Source organism: Rhineura floridana, chromosome 4 (assembly GCF_030035675.1).
Source record: "Rhineura floridana isolate rRhiFlo1 chromosome 4, rRhiFlo1.hap2, whole genome shotgun sequence".
Lineage (NCBI taxonomy): Eukaryota > Metazoa > Chordata > Lepidosauria > Squamata > Rhineuridae > Rhineura > Rhineura floridana.
The window spans coordinates 104,820,636-104,836,445 of NC_084483.1; the positions used below are offsets into that span (position 1 = coordinate 104,820,636).

General features: G+C 43.0%; 1 long non-coding RNA gene across 1 annotated transcript; it reads left to right on the forward strand.

Moving 5' to 3' along the window:
* Window positions 1-5,960: 5,960 nt before the first annotated feature.
* Window positions 5,961-8,969, forward strand: LOC133384408 (uncharacterized). The gene is made up of 3 exons (XR_009762550.1): window positions 5,961-6,038; window positions 7,975-8,146; window positions 8,728-8,969. It is a non-coding gene; the product is annotated as an uncharacterized LOC133384408 (long non-coding RNA).
* The last annotated feature ends 6,841 nt before the right edge of the window (window positions 8,970-15,810 follow it).

Below are 15,810 nucleotides of genomic sequence, written 5' to 3' on the forward strand. Positions count from 1 at the left end.
ACCCACGCACACACACACACAACATCACAAGCAACAGCAGGAAAAACAAACCAAAAGATTCAGCTTCCCTGAGATTGGATCATGCCGCTGCCTGTTAGATGCGAGACTCATTATGAACGGAAGCATTAAAAGATTAGTGAGTCATTTGTATTAATTCATACTTCTGGAACATCTCTCTGTGGTTTCCATTCTATTTCAGTTTAGGAATACTGTCTGCCTGTATGGATAAAGAGGCTGATGACAGACAGGACTTCAACACTCATTTCTGGAAAAAGGGTTAGCTAATGCTTCCAAATTCATTTCAGCTGTGTTGCATTAGGGAAAAAAATGAGGGACATTGCAATCATTTCTCTGAACACAATAGTACTAAGATATGAAATATATGACAGTCATGTGGCATTATCTTGCATCACCAGAAACAAGGAAAGATCACATCCTAAAGTAGGAGTGGGGAACCTCAGGCCCCTCCTCTCTCTGACCCTCAAGACTCTTTCCAGGCAACCCCCTTCCCTGACCCTCATCTCTCCTCAGGCCACACCCCACTGACCTTACTTCACCTTCCATGAGTGAAAGATGTGGCTGGAATGGGCCCCTTGAACTCTGACAATGTCTCTTGCTTGTCTGGACAGAGAGGGGTGTGGGAGTGTGTGTAGAAACCAGCCCACAACGAACTTTATATTCATTGTTCCATCCACTTTTGCTTCTGACTCCACCCACCATTGGCATGTGGCCCCCAGAAGGCAATGCAGCCCTCAGGCTGCAAAACAATCCCCACCCCTCTCCTAAAGCCATTTATTTATTCATTTGTTACCTTTATATCCCACCTTTCCTCCAAGGAACTCAAAGTGGCATACATGTTTCTCCTCCTTCTCCATTTCATCCTCACAAGAACCCTGTTGCCTGGCCCAAGGTCACCCAGCAAGCCTCATGCCTAAATAGGATTTGAACCCTGGTCCTAGTCCAACACTCTAACAGTTACACTACACTACCCTCTCAGTATTGCTGCATAGGAACACCTGCCCATCATAGATCATCAGACAAGTGCTTATTTGGTCTCGCATTCTGTCTCTCTCCAGCAGTGGCCAACCTGATACATCTGGTAAGATTAAAAGCAGAGCAAAGGGGCAGGAGCCAATATTTGGGCATTCCCTCCTCCCCTTCTTTCACAGACACACCCACACGCCACTGAAATGCACCTACACATTTAGCCAAATATCAAATGTCAACATTGCAACAGAAGTTAGTGAGGTTTTCCACACAGATGCATTCTTGAAAATGGAAGCATTCGGATGGAACCACCCCACCCCCCAGTTTCTTTCATCACAGCTCAGCTTAAACAGCTTGAAAACAAAACCTGTGCTGCTGCCTTGCCCAAGCAATTCTGATTGGCAAGCGATGTGGCCCCACAATATTTCAGCCTCAGGTTTGCTCAGCTAAGATTTCATCATGCCATTTATAAGTGCTGCACCTTGAACAGTGCAGTGGATGGATACTTGTGCTGAACTGTGACGCTCCATTAGTGCTATCATGTGTGAAGGGGGCACAGAGTTGACCTTTCTCAATTTGTTTCCTCAGGTGCATACTAGAATAGCAAAGGCGCTTGAGATTTTTGCCTTTCTTCTTCATCTGGCTTACCAAATCACAGTTAATAAGTTATGAGGGGAAAAGAGCAGCCTGTGGACATGAAGGGTGGAGGGAAATGCAGCCCTGTTTGTTAAGTTTCTCACTCTGTTCCCGCTGAGAATAAACAATAACTCACTAATTGGTGTGCTCACTAGACTGCAAAGCAATCCACTGTGGTGGCTGGGGTCTTGCCCTAAGAGCCTGTTGTGGCTTGCTCCTTTATATTGCTACCCAAAGCCAACTGAAGCACTGCTCAACACACTCCCTGCAAAGTGATCCACATCAGCATTTTCCTCGCAGCTGGTCTGACTGCTGTGCTGAAGCAGTACTCTGAGATGACTGGCGACATGCCAGGGGGAGCAGGGAGAGGGGGAGTGCTGTTACTTCACACTAGGTACTGTTGCCAGAAGCAAGAAGCTAAATACCTGGGAGAAGCTGGGAAGGAGACATAATCAGAAAGGTTGAGCCATCAAAAATGTGTACATTTCGTTTGATGCAAGGCCCCTGTCAAAGTTCACTTCTGGCTTGGCACACCAAAGTGCTGGAAACCAATGCAAAATTAGTTTACTCATCTTGTGCTCACTGTAACTGGTACAAGGCCAGAATAGTGCAGCTGTGAAATACAGATAATCCATCTCTTTCCCGTTCATTTATGCACTTTAAGTACAACCAAAAATGTGTATGTCTAGGCTGGTCTGCTAGCTGTGATCCTACCTGGACAGAGATAGCTTAGCCTCTGTTTATCTTAGTAGTAGTAGTTTTATTTATGCAGGGATGACCAAGGTAACCATCCCAAACTTGTTGGAATCCAACCTCCATCATCCTTGGCCATGCTGTTTGGAGGTGATAGGAATCAGAGTCCAACAGCACCTGGCGGGCACCACCATGGCTATCCCTTAAGCAGTGGAAGCTGCAACCCCACTTATCTGAGAATAAGCCCCATTGAATTCAGTGGGACTTATTTATTTAGTTTAATTAATTTATATATATACCGCCCTAAGCCCGAAGGCTCTCTGGGCGGTGTACAAAAACTTACTTTTGAGTAGACATGATTAGACGTGCAGCCTAACTTTTTCGCTGTTGCTGTAATATTGTCCCAGAAGGAAGTTATTCATTTCTCAACATAAGAAGGAGCTGCAAGACCTGTGTTTTAGACATTCCAGTAAACAGCATGGCTCACTCACTCTTCCTTTTCCAACTCTCCATAACATCCAAAGGTGCTCTCAGAGAAAAGATGTTTTCCCCTAATTTGGGTTAAATATGAAGTTAAACGTGTCGCTAATGCACTTTACACTAATTTCAGCCATATCCTTGACGTCACTGAGATGTAATGAGCAGCAAGGGGAAAAAAAGCTTCTGCAAGTTCTTATAGGTGGAGAAGATAAGCATTTCAGGAAGACTCAATAGATGTTCAGATGACTTGTAATGTAGAGGTTTGGGGAAAGGGGAGAGAAGAGGGATGACAATGGGAGGCCTTACCCCTGACCTCCATACACATCATGCCTATGTGTAGTCTCTCTCCAAAGAATGCAGGGTCCAGGTTACATGTAGAACACTTACACACATACAGCTTGTACACTCAAAGCTCCTCTGCAGAAGGAGTTACAAGGTTTGCAATTTTGTTTTTGTTTTACCCTATTCTATTTTTGTTTTACCCTTTATAAAGGCAAGCTGTAAATGCGTTAAATAAATTAGTAAATAATCTATGCATGAAGGCTGTGGGCAGAGCTTGGAAAAGTTACTTTTCTTGAACTACAACTCCCATCAGCCCCAGCCAGCGCCATGCTGTAGTTCAAAAAAGTAACTTTTCCAAGCTCCTGCTACTGTAACCCTGGTCCACTCTCCACACGTTGAGGGAACCTTACTATAAGATGTCTGCTCAGGGCTTTTGTTTTCCACTGTACAACTGCCTATATTTACCTGAATGTGGCAGGTAATATATATCTTTATTTTATTTATTCCCTACATATTACTGATCTTGGAAGTGGGCATTCAGTTTATAGTATATAACTCAGTATATAAGGCAATGAATGAATGTCTGCTTTCCAGCAAGTCAGCAATCCCATAGAAAGGACTTCAGGGTCAAAGCAATCAACTTCTGAAGTCATAAAGGCTTTCCAGTGATATAGCTTTGAGCCCAAATGAAGTATGGAAAAGATTTATTCCATCAGAAGGCACTGGTGTAATGAGTTTGTAGTTTGGGAGGTGGAATAATATAAAAATGTCATTATACATTGGTTTCTTTATCTTCTGCTGACGGTGTTGGAGTCACAACTGGTAATGATAATAAGAATTAGAATTACAGTAGCATATAAAAACTTTTTTTTAGGATTTTTAGGCTGTAATCCTATATTAACTGACCTGGGAATAAGCTTAATTCAACCCAGTGGGATTTACTTCTGTGTTGACACGTATAGGACCACACTGTCCTTTTGTTGATAGCACTTGGGGTTTAGCCGATTTGCTCTGTTTTTAATCTGGTTTCTTACACGTTTTTAATTATTCTCAGTTTCATAACCTTTGAGATGGGGCAGCTTCAAGTGGGAAGGGGAAAGCAGGGAGCATCTTTGCTGTTCTCAATGTGGCTTTAAAAAAACCATCATTTTACAGTAATAACTATAAAAACAATGAAAATGCACACATACTGTCACCATTACAATAATATACTTGCAGATCTAATCAACCAGTGGTGGTATGTGAATGTTTTCCTAAAATGCCAGACTGTACATTTTCTTCCCCTTCTTTAATTAACATCATTACTGTGAGTGCATGCTATCCTGTAGCATTTTATAAACCTTCTGCTTTTTAAATTTAGTTTCTGGAGACTGTATATACCCCTCATTACTTTTTCCTAGAACTGGAGAGCACGGCTTCCCTTTTTTTTTATTTTGTTTTTTGTTTTAAAGGCATATGGCTACTCTCTTACAGTAAAAGTTCTCCATATATTTCATGGGCAGGGAATACCACACTACTTGCATTGAAATGGGCCTAGCTACTATAGTAGAAACAAGGAAACTCCAGTTCTTTTCATTCCCTGGAAAGACCCTGATTCTGTCACAAAATTTCTATCCCCAAACACCTTAAAAGGCAGAAACAGTGTTTTTATATAGAGGTGAAGTTTGTAAATAATTCACACTCCTTTACCTCCTTTTTTCTTTCCTTTTCTTCTTTGTTCTTTCTTCCACCCCTGCAGAAAGAAGAAGCGACAGTAAGACTAAACTTCTCCAGAAAATGATCTGAGCATGACAAGATAATCAAGAGAAAATCCCCTACAACCTCCTATTCTGCTAAGAACATGCATTAGTAGTGTGACCTTGAATGTTGGTCCAAATTGTCTTTAGGGGACAATCCCGTAGGAGGAAGGCCATAACTGGGTGTTAGATGATATGATTTGCATGCAATAGGTTCCAGGTTCAATTCCTGGCATCTCCAAGTAGGGCTTGAAAAGATATCTGAAAATCTGGAGAGCCAGTGCCCGTCATTGTAGACCAGTGTCCTTCAGCTTTGGGTCCCTAGATGTTGCTGGGCTACCACATCCATCATCCCCTGCTATGTCACCCAGTGGTCAGGAATTATGGGAGTTGTAGTCCAACAATATCTGGGGGCCAAAGGTTGAAGAAGACTGGTGTAGACAGTACTAAACTAGATAGTCTGATGAATGACTCAGCATAACAGTTCTAGATGAACTGATGGTCTGTAAGGCAGCTTTCTATGTTCCTATGTCATGGCAGCCATGCATTCCTGATTTGGCCTTTTCAAGGCATGGATACTGTTTATCAGAGGTCATAGTATATATGCCACCTTCAACACTAAAAAGAAAACTACCATCAGTTGACAGTTAAATAATCCTTCTGACAAGAATGCATAGGTACAGTTTCAGAAAGTTCCTTTTATATGTCAAGGTGCTAAGCTTTTTATTTCAGTGCTTTCATTTTGATATGTGGCCCCCAGCATTGGTACATTGATAAAGCAGCAACACAAATTGTTTTACAGTGGAGTTTTAGATTTAATCTACTAAACAACACTTTATCAGACAGTTACTTCTTACAGTTAATTAGTTTGGGGGACAGTTCTTGATTTGCCCACTGTGTAATTAGGCTAGAAGGGCAAAAAAAGGAAGTTTCACAAGTAGCCAACACCTGTCACTTTTATTTAGGGTTCTGAAGGCCATGTACACAATCTTCTTCGATCGTCATTTGGAAATAGGCTGGAAGGCAGACAGCTCAGATCATAAAGTATAGTGGTGCAATCTGTTCTTGGCACAGATCACAGTCGTTGAGTATACTTTGCTAAAACTGTGGTTTGTACATAGTTCAAGGGTGTAATTCCATGTAGACACCATTTCAGTAGCCTGTTCTCAGAATGGCAGAGCAACACTGATAACCATGGGAAGAGAAAGGGACACAGCCTACTTGGTAAGCAATGATGATAAAGCTGTGGCAAGAACCTATTTTAAACATACAGTATATAGGTAGATAGGGAGGAAATCCTTAATGACAGAGGATGTGGCTAATTGTTTCATTTCAAATAAGGATGAAAGGGGGTCCAGCCCAATTGCTATTACTGATACTATTACTGGAAATCGCATTCAGTGCACATCCAGAGAAATGTGAATCTGTATATGTCCTGTGACAATCAATGGCACTTGTTAGTCGCAACTAGCCTATCCTATTCATTCAGACCTGAGCACAGGCAACTTTCTTTGGATTGTGTCTATATCTAAATGAACCAAAATCACATATTTTTGGCAGAGTTTGTTTTCTGATAATGTAGTTGAGTTTTTACCTAAAGCTTAAGGCACAGCTTTAACACATGTGCTCTACCCTGAAAACCTTATTTAATGCCCACCCCATCCCAGCCTCCCGCGCTTGTCCTTATACACCAGGAAGCTCCAGTATCTTCTTTGCCTCTTGAAGGCCAGTGGGAAAGAGCGATCCAAATGTGCCACATGATATGCTTTCCAGAATCCTGGAAAAATCTGAAAAGAGAGAACCTATTTATTGAAATGGGTCCAACTGCTTCCTAGCACATGTTGAGGTTGTCTCCTCTGCCTCCTCCCTCCCCAGTTGCCCTCCATCTTTTCTTTTCAGAATCCTTAAACCATCCTTCCTGCAGAAGATGCTTAGAGGATGCGGTGCTCCCATCACTCTGCCTGTTACTCCCAAACAGCCCCTGATCAGTGGAAGCTAGTGCTCATTAGAATTGGTAGGGAGGCCCAGAGTAGGTGGAGCCAAAGCAAATGACAGGCAGAGCCAACTAATGCTGCTTTTCTCTCCATCCTCCTCACTGCGACTGAGGAGGTGGAGGCTGAGAGGAGTGCCACCAACCTCTGGACTGGTAGTATGTAAGGAGGTAGGCAGGTGGGGGCTGGCTGAACACACACTGAGCTTGTTGGGACAGTGCCCACTTGCCCTAAAGGACCAGCTTCTCCTGGCCCTGATTCGATGCAGTAGTATACAGGACCCTTTTATCTTCTCACTGCCTGATCCACACTTTGTCTCATTGACTTCATTTCTTTCCCCTAGCCTTCCACCCCCAATTCCAGACTGACCTTTTTCTGTGCATGGACTATGACCGGCTTGAAGCTTTACCACTGTCATAATTGCTACTTAGCATTCCTGTTTCAGTTCAGTTAGCTCTTTGTTCCCTGAGTGCACATATTCTGTAGGTGTTTCCCCCATTCATTTTTTCCCTCTGGATCACTGAAGTGAATCCAATAGACCAACTGCTAAGCATATGCTGGTACGGAAAAGAATTTAAAATAAGAATAAGTGCTAAAGAGCTGCATTTGGCCAGGACATGCTCTTATCCTTGGTGTCATTGTTAATTTGGCCACAGTTTGGTAAATTTGCAAAGGAAGATTATTTCAGACAAAATGCCATTTTATTTGTGGAATGAGATTGCACATTCTGAAGGTCTGCAAAAGAGCTGATTACTGCCTGAGTGCTTTGTTGAATGACAAAGTGAACTTGGCTACTGAGGCCTCTGCCAGTCAGACCTGGGTAGGCAGGGAGAAGCTTGGTTAATATGGTTGGCCTTAGCATCAAGGAGCCTCAGCTGGAATAGATAAGATAATTTAAGATTGCAGATGTCCAGGAAATGAAAGCCATACCATGTTAAAATTATGTACCTTGCTGTTCTTGGTCTCTTAACAACCTGATTCTCAAGAAGGAGTGGAAGGCTTCAGGATTGCAACCTGTGGCTGTTCTACTGCTTTCTTGTTCCAGAGCTCGAAGGAGTCTGGAAATACTGATCTACTAAGGGCAGTACTCATTTGTGGACTGGGATAGCCTGCCCTGAAGAGGGCTCAGTCCTTATACCCGTCTATCTCATTGCTTCTTGCTTTTCCAGTGGTGACAGAGCTCTGCGATAATGGATGGAAGAGAAGGTGGGAAAGTGAGTTTTGGAAACCATTTCCTATGCTCTCCAAACACCTTTGAATCAGCTGGCCAGCCGGGAGACAAAGCGGGTGTATAATTGCACCAAAGGCATTGTATCACCAGATGGAGAAGCACCTGGTATGGTAAGGGCAGTGTCAGACAGAGTCAGGGACAGTGAAATCCAGGAATAATAGTAGAAGCAGACTATCCTTGAAACATTTTAAACAGAGGCTGGATGGCCACCGATCAAATATCCATAGTTGTAGGATACTGGACTAGATGATCTCTGATGACACTTGCAATACTATGATTCTATAGGAGTAACAGCTCCATTGCATTTTATGTACACTATTACTTTGGGCAAATGAGCCAGTTCTAGGGACAAGGACTGAGGAGATTCAGATTCATTGCTGGCTAATTTTCACCTGGTTTGGGAGAGTAGCTTCAAAAGCTGCTGCTGCTGCTGGGGGCACCAGAGATCATCTTGCTGCTAGTCCAGACGGAGTGGCTGCTCGGGATGTCTACAAACAATTGGAGTGGGATGTTGTTTAGGAGTCCTTGCTGGGGGTCAAGATTTAATTTCAGAAATGCATTGTTTTTGCTTTTATTGGAATCATGGGCTTGTATTTTTCTTGTTAGACCTTATAAAGTATGTGGGGATTGCTTAATTTTGTTGTTTTCATTAGTTTATTGTTTATGGCATTTTGTTATATTTTTCTAACAGCTAGAGTGAATTATGTGGATGTTGTAAGCCACCTTGAGCATGGAAGACTGGAAAGACAGCATACAAATAAATGATGATGATTCAGATCTCTACTCAGCTATGAAGCTCACCCTGAGCCAGTTGCTATCTGTCAGTCTAACCTACCTAGAAGGTTTGTTGCGAGAAAAAATGGGGAGGGGGAGAACCATGCACACTGCCTTGATCACATGTTGGATGCAAACAAAATAGATAAATAAAATGATTCTGAGGTTCTTGGGCAAATTTGGCTATCTTGGACAGCATAGAAATGTATGTGTTCCATGAACGTTGGAATGATCCCTCATACAAGTGAAAAATAACTGAAAAATCTTTGAGTCTCTCTCTGGAAAGAGACAGGAAACACCAGGCTATTTTGAGAATGAGGTATTATTATTCAGAAATGCAGAAATTTAACCCCCACAAATATTAAAATACTTTATACACAGCAGAGGTGAAAACATTTTTCTTTAGACTAATGTGTTATGGTGGAAACAGGAAAAGTTGCCTTAAATACTTAAACCTAGGTAACTGTGGACAAAGTTCTCTAACTTTAGGCTAGCCAAGCAGCCAATATTTTACTTGCGATAGGAACACAGCGAGCTGCCTTATACTGAATTACAACTGTGGCTCAACGTAGCTCATTATTGTCTACACCAGCCTTTCCCAACCAGTGTGCCTCCAGATGTTGTAGGACCACAATTCCCATCTTTCCTGACCATTGGCAATGTTGGCTGAGGCTGATGGGAGTTGTGATCCAACAACATCTGGAGGCACACTGGTTGGGAAAGGCTGGTCTACACTGACTGGCAGCAGTTCTCCAGGATTTCAGACAGAGGACATTCCCAACCCTACCTGGAGATGCCAGGGACTGAACCTGTCACCTTCTGCATCCAAAGTAGTTGCTCTACCAATAATCTGTGATTTAACCAATAACAGTATTTACTGGATAACTACTAAGACTGGGGCCTGAACAGCCAGGAAACTCCCAATTATTCCTGGTTCTGCCCATGAGATTCATCAAATTCTACCAGGCTCTAGTCATGATCCACTAGGCTGGGCCTGCTGAACTTCATGTCCTCAAAATTCTGCCATGGTTCCCCTTAATCTTTAGATTCCAGTCTGCCTCCATCCTGACCCACCAGAATCCTGCCATGTTCTTCCCATGTGTCCTGACTTTGCTTCCTGGTCCCTCCTGTTTTTGAAATCAAAAATTGACAACCCTGATTAAGCACTACTGCTTGCATGTGATGCATTCTGCTCAGAGCTTGGAAAAGTTACTTTTTTGAACTACAACTCCCATCACTGGCTGGGGCTGATGGGAGTTGTAGTTCAAAAAAGTAACTTTTCCAAGCTTTGATTCTGCTCTCACAAGACAGCGAGAGACCTTCCAGTGACCATTCTGTTGCATGGTAAGAACATTAGCACTTCAGTGGTGCTAAGTTTCCTTTCACGCCCAGCATACTGCGTTCTCGGGAGTCAGTGGACCTGATTCATAGGAGTATCCACAGAGTCAGACCATTGGTTCAGCTAGCTCAGCATTGTCTATACCAGGGATGGAGGACCTGTGGCCCTCCAGATCTTGTTGGATTCCAACTCCCATCAGCCCCAGCCAGCAAGGGCAACAGGGATGATGGGAGTTGGAGCCCAACAACATCTGAAGGGCAACAGAAATCCCCATTTCTGATGTTCACACACTGACTGGCAGAGGCTCTCCAGGGTTTCAGACAGGAGTCTTTCCCAGTCCTCCCTGGAGATGTCAGGGATTGAACCTGGGGCCTTCTGCATGCAAAGCAGGTGCTCTGCCATTGAGTTGCAGCTCTTTCTCACTGCATGACACATGGCATGACACCCATACAGGTATGGTGTGTACACAACATATATCTGTACAGAGGCTTGGGGGAAGAGCAGGCCGATTATAAGACATCTGATCCATGCATCATACCTGGCAAGAACTTTTAGATGATTCTACCTAAAGCAAGTATACCACTCTCCATACGATGCTGGCCACAAAACCCTTCTATAATCACTTCCATGGATGTTTATTTCATACTTAGGAAAACTGGCAGCACATCTCAAAGGTGCTCCCAATGTAGTGGTACCCAAATCACATCTGCTACTTTTCAAGCTGTGTTCGGCATCCGTTACTGGCTCACAGCACAGCTCTGCCTCCTGAACATAAAATGTGGTTACCATGGACTCAAAAGTGTGGAATGAATAGCTCTGCAAGTTGAGCAGCACAGGTGTTAAAGAGCATTGAGTATGTATGCTAAAACTGAAGGAAGTTTGTGAACATTGCAGGAGATTTATTTCTTTATTTGCATTGGTCTCCCAAGGCAGCATATATGTGGTTCTCAGGTGCCCACCCATCCAGGTACTGGCCAAATCCAGACTTCAGCAAAGTGGTGGCCTCATGTGCTTTCAGATTGTACCCAGGGACAGAAGCGTACAAATTAACAAAGTCTCATTATATTCTACTTATTTCTACTTATTAAAAGGAAAAAGAACCATTCTGGCAAATGTTTTATCTCCATTGCAAACTCCAATCAACAGAGAAGCACATTCTGGATCACAAGTTTGCTTTCCTCTTCCAAGGACATTGGAGGACATAGGCCTCCTGCCTATGACTACGGCTTAAGAGTGATGTCTTTTAAAAATTACTAATAAAAGGCAGAAACAGTTCAGAAAGAAAATTAATCCCCCCTCCCCAAAGAATGAGCCAGTACCCGCCACAATGTTTATAGCTTTTTGAATAATATTGTTTGTTGCATGCTTAGGCACATAGCTGAATAGGTGTCAAAAGTCCAATCTGGTTCAGTCTAAAAATAACCTTAGAGTACATTCTCTGTCAGCATTCTGTTGATTTTAGCAGTTCAATGTTTCAGAACCTGAGATGAATTTTTATTACAAATTGCTGGTAAGACATCAAACTGCCAGCTGCAAAGGGCAGAACTCATATTATCTGACTTGAATGTCTTCAATTGCTAAGAATATTGCTGCTATGATAGTCAGGAAATGGTGATATTAGGTTCTGAATACTGAGAAGATTGGTAACATAACTGCATGCAATACAAGGAAATTGAGGTTTCAGTCCACAACCCACATATCAAAATGCTTTGTTTTCTTTTTTCCATCCTGTTCTGTCCTGTGGAGCTAAACATTAATGAATTCTGTACAAATCCAAGAATAAAGCTGTTCTACCATAGAATGTCTGCTTATTTTGGTTATAGATTGTGCTACAGTGCCATCAAATGCATGCCTTTAGAGATAACCTCATAGCAGCATCTAAGATGGGTTAAGAACTGATTCACACATGCATATAGAGGTGGTCATGTGCCCTACTTTAGAGCACTCTATTTGGAAGGCTGAAAATAGTTTTCTATTTGAAGGAGTCATCTGTTTGAAAGGCTTTCCGGTCCAAGTCCAGTTTAAAAGTAAAGAGCCATAAGAAAGGAGAGGAGGGGGCCTTGAAGTTGCCCATCAATAGTATTTGGACAGCAGGCTGAGCAACCAAACAGGTCACATGGTCACAGCCTTCACAACTATGTATTGCATCTCTAATTTCTTTCTAAATTTGCATCTCTCTATATAAATTAGCATATGCATTTTTAAATTTTAATATTTTGCAAATCTGTGCCTTCTTTTGTCTTTTTTTGGGGGGGCAATGCTTTTCCTGTTTTCTTTAGCAATGTATAACTGGCCACCCTACATCCGTATGGTTTGATGATTCCAAGATAAGCCCGCAAATTAGTCAGATAGAAAGCTCACACTCACATAGTCAGAATCTGCATTGTTAAAAGACCTATTTACATCATGCATACCTTGCCCTTGGAGGATGAGGTGGCTTAAGGATATTGGGCACTGGTTGCCCATATGTGGGCCAGGTTCAAGATTCCTATATTCATTTACAAGGCCCTTAACAACTTGAGGCCAGGATACCTTCAGGAACTGTGTGGCTCCTTATATCCCTGCTTGATGACTGAGATCTTTGAGGGAGTCACTGTTAGTGGTCCCTCATAGCTTGGATGCATGGCTTGAGTCCACCAGGAGCCATGCCCTCAGTATTGTGGCCCAACTGTGTGGCACTCCCTCCCAGCTGAGATCAGACAGACCCCCCTCTCTTATAAATTTCTGGCACCTACTGTAGGGTGTGTGTTTTTCATTCTTTTAAGCAGGCATTTTAAGTATTTTCTGATTTTATAGTTTTTAACTTATTTTTTATATTTGCTGTATTTGTTGAGTTGACTACACTACTTAGAGGCAATTGTAATTAAGCAGTATATAAATTGTTGAAACAAATAAATATTCATGTGCAGATCAGAACTAAGTTATCCTCTGGGTTTTGCACTTCCCAAATGTGATGCAGTTTTCAGCTCAATCACCATATCAAATACAACTATTTTGAGAGAAAATGTATTTTAAATTAAATAGTTAAATATTATTTAAATGGAAATTTTCATGCAGATTTTGTAAAAACAATTTTGCAGACCCTGTGGAATTCCCTCCCCTTAAATACTAGACAGGCGCCATCTCTGTTATCTTTTTGGCGCCTACTGAAGACCTTCCTCTTTCAACAAGCCTTTTAAGTTGAGATCTTATGCCAGTCTGTGTCTGTGTTGGAACTGCTTTTTAATATGTTTTTAAACCTTCTTTTTCTGGGGGAAAAAGTTTTTAGCCTTTTTAAAAAAAAAATGTTTTGAAAGCTTTTAAAAATATTTTTAAAAGTTATTTTGTTTTAATGTATTTTAAAGTCTGTTTTTATGATGTTTTAAAGTGTTTTTAGTACTTTTGTTTGCAGCCCTCGGCTCCTGTTGGGAGGAAGGGAGGGATACAAATTAAATAATAAATAAATAAATAACGCAGAAATGGGACAGAATGGTCTCATGAGTGAACATATGTGAGAGTGGCAGGGACTGGAAATATACTTGGCTTCATCCTTCTCTAGGTGCGGTATGGTAGATAACTTTTTCTAACTTAGAAATTTCTGGCCACACTGAATTCTTGAGACAGTATTTCCCAGTTGGATATTGTTTTTACATTCCAATTTTTAAAACAGCTCAAGTCAGTTTTGCAATCAAGGATAAAGCTGAGAGCAGAAGGAGTTAAAATAATCAGCTTCTGAGCACCTAATTCCAAACAGACTAAGAATTCTATTCTGGACATGGAATTCTGGGTGATTTCTGGAAGGCTGGACGATGGCTAGAGTGCAAGTGGCAAAAGACGTGCTGTGAGGCTGATCTGGCACGAGTAAAACATCATAGCTGTGCCTACTGTGTGGCAGTGAGGGCAACAAAGAAGGCCCACTTCTCTGCCACCATCGCCTCCTCAAGTATTTATTTATTTAATTTAATTTATATACCGCCCTAAGCCCAAGGGCTCTCTGGGCGGTGTACATAAAATAAAACAGTCAGGAATATATAAATACAATAATACAATAAAATCAAGCCAACAAAGGTAAACAAAAATAATCAAACAGCAGCAAAATACAACAATACATATAATAAAATGCATTAAAATGCCTGGGAATATAAAAAAGTTTTCACCTGGCGCCGAAAAGATAGCAGCGTCGGCGCCAGGTGCACCTCATCGGGGAGACCATTCCATAGTTCGGGAGCCACAACCGAAAAGGCCCTATCGAGCTTCTCGATGGGACGGTACTTGGAGGAGGGCCTTAGATGTTGAGCGCAGTGTACGGGTAGTTTCATATTGGGAGAGGCGCTCCACCAGGTATTGCGGTCCCATGCCGTGTAAGGCTTTATAGGTCAAAACCAGCACTTTGAATTTAGCCCGGAAACAAATAGGAAGCCAGTGCAGACGAGCCAGAACGGGTGTAATATGAGTGGACCTTCTTGTCCGCGTCAACAATCTGGCCGCTGCATTCTGGACTAACTGTAGTTTCCGAACTGTCTTCAAGGGCAGCCCAACGTAGAGTGCATTGCAATAGTCCAATCTAGAAGTTACCAGAGCATGAACGACTGAGGCGAGGTCGTCACTGTCCAGATAGGGACGTAGCTGGGCTACCAATCGGAGATGGTAGAAAGCATTCCGTGCCACTGAGGCTACCTGAGCCTCAAGAGACAAGGAAGAGTCGATAAGAACTCCCAAGCTACGAACCTGTTCTTTCAAGGGGAGTGTAACCCCATCCAGAACAGGGTGAACATCCACCATCTGGGCAGAGAAGGCACTCACTAACAGCGTCTCGGTCTTGTCTGGATTAAGCTTCAGTCTGTTAGCTCCCATCCAATCCATTATCACAGCCAGGCAACGGTTTAGTACGTTAACAGCCTCACCTGAAGAAGATGAAAAGGAGAAATAGAGTTGCGTGTCATCAGCGTACTGGTGACAACGCACTCCAAAACTCCTGATGACTGCGCCCAGCGGCTTCATGTAGATGTTGAAAAGCATGGGGGACAGAACCGATCCCTGCGGGACTCCACAATGGAGAGTCCAGGATATCGAGCAATGTTCCCCAAGCACTACCTTCTGGTGGCGACCCACCAAGTAGGATCGGAGCCACTGCCAAGCAGTACCCCCAACTCCCAACTCCGTGAGTCTTCCCAGAAGGATACCATGGTCGATGGTATCAAAAGCAGCTGAGAGATCAAGGAGAATCAACAGGGTCACACTCCCCCTGTCCCTCTCCTGACAAAGGTCATCATACAGGGCGACCAAGGCTGTTTCGGTACCAAACCCAGGCCTAAAACCGGATTGAAACGGATCGAGATAATCAGTGTCATCCAAGAGCCCCTGGAGCTGGCCGGCCACCACCCGCTCCAGAACCTTGCCCAGGAACGGAACATTCGCCACAGGTCTATAGTTGTTCAAGTTATCTGGGTCCAAGGAGGGTTTCTTCAGGAGTGGTCTCACTACCGCCGCTTTTAGGCAGTCAGGGACCACTCCCTCTCGCAAAGAGGCATTGATTACCTCCTTGGCCCAGTCGGCGGTTCCGGTCCTACCAGCTTTCACCAGCCAAGAGGGGCAAGGATCCAGCACCGACGTGGTCGCCCGCACCAGTCCAAGCATCTTGTCAACATCCTCAAGCTGCACAGACTGAAACTCATCCAATAA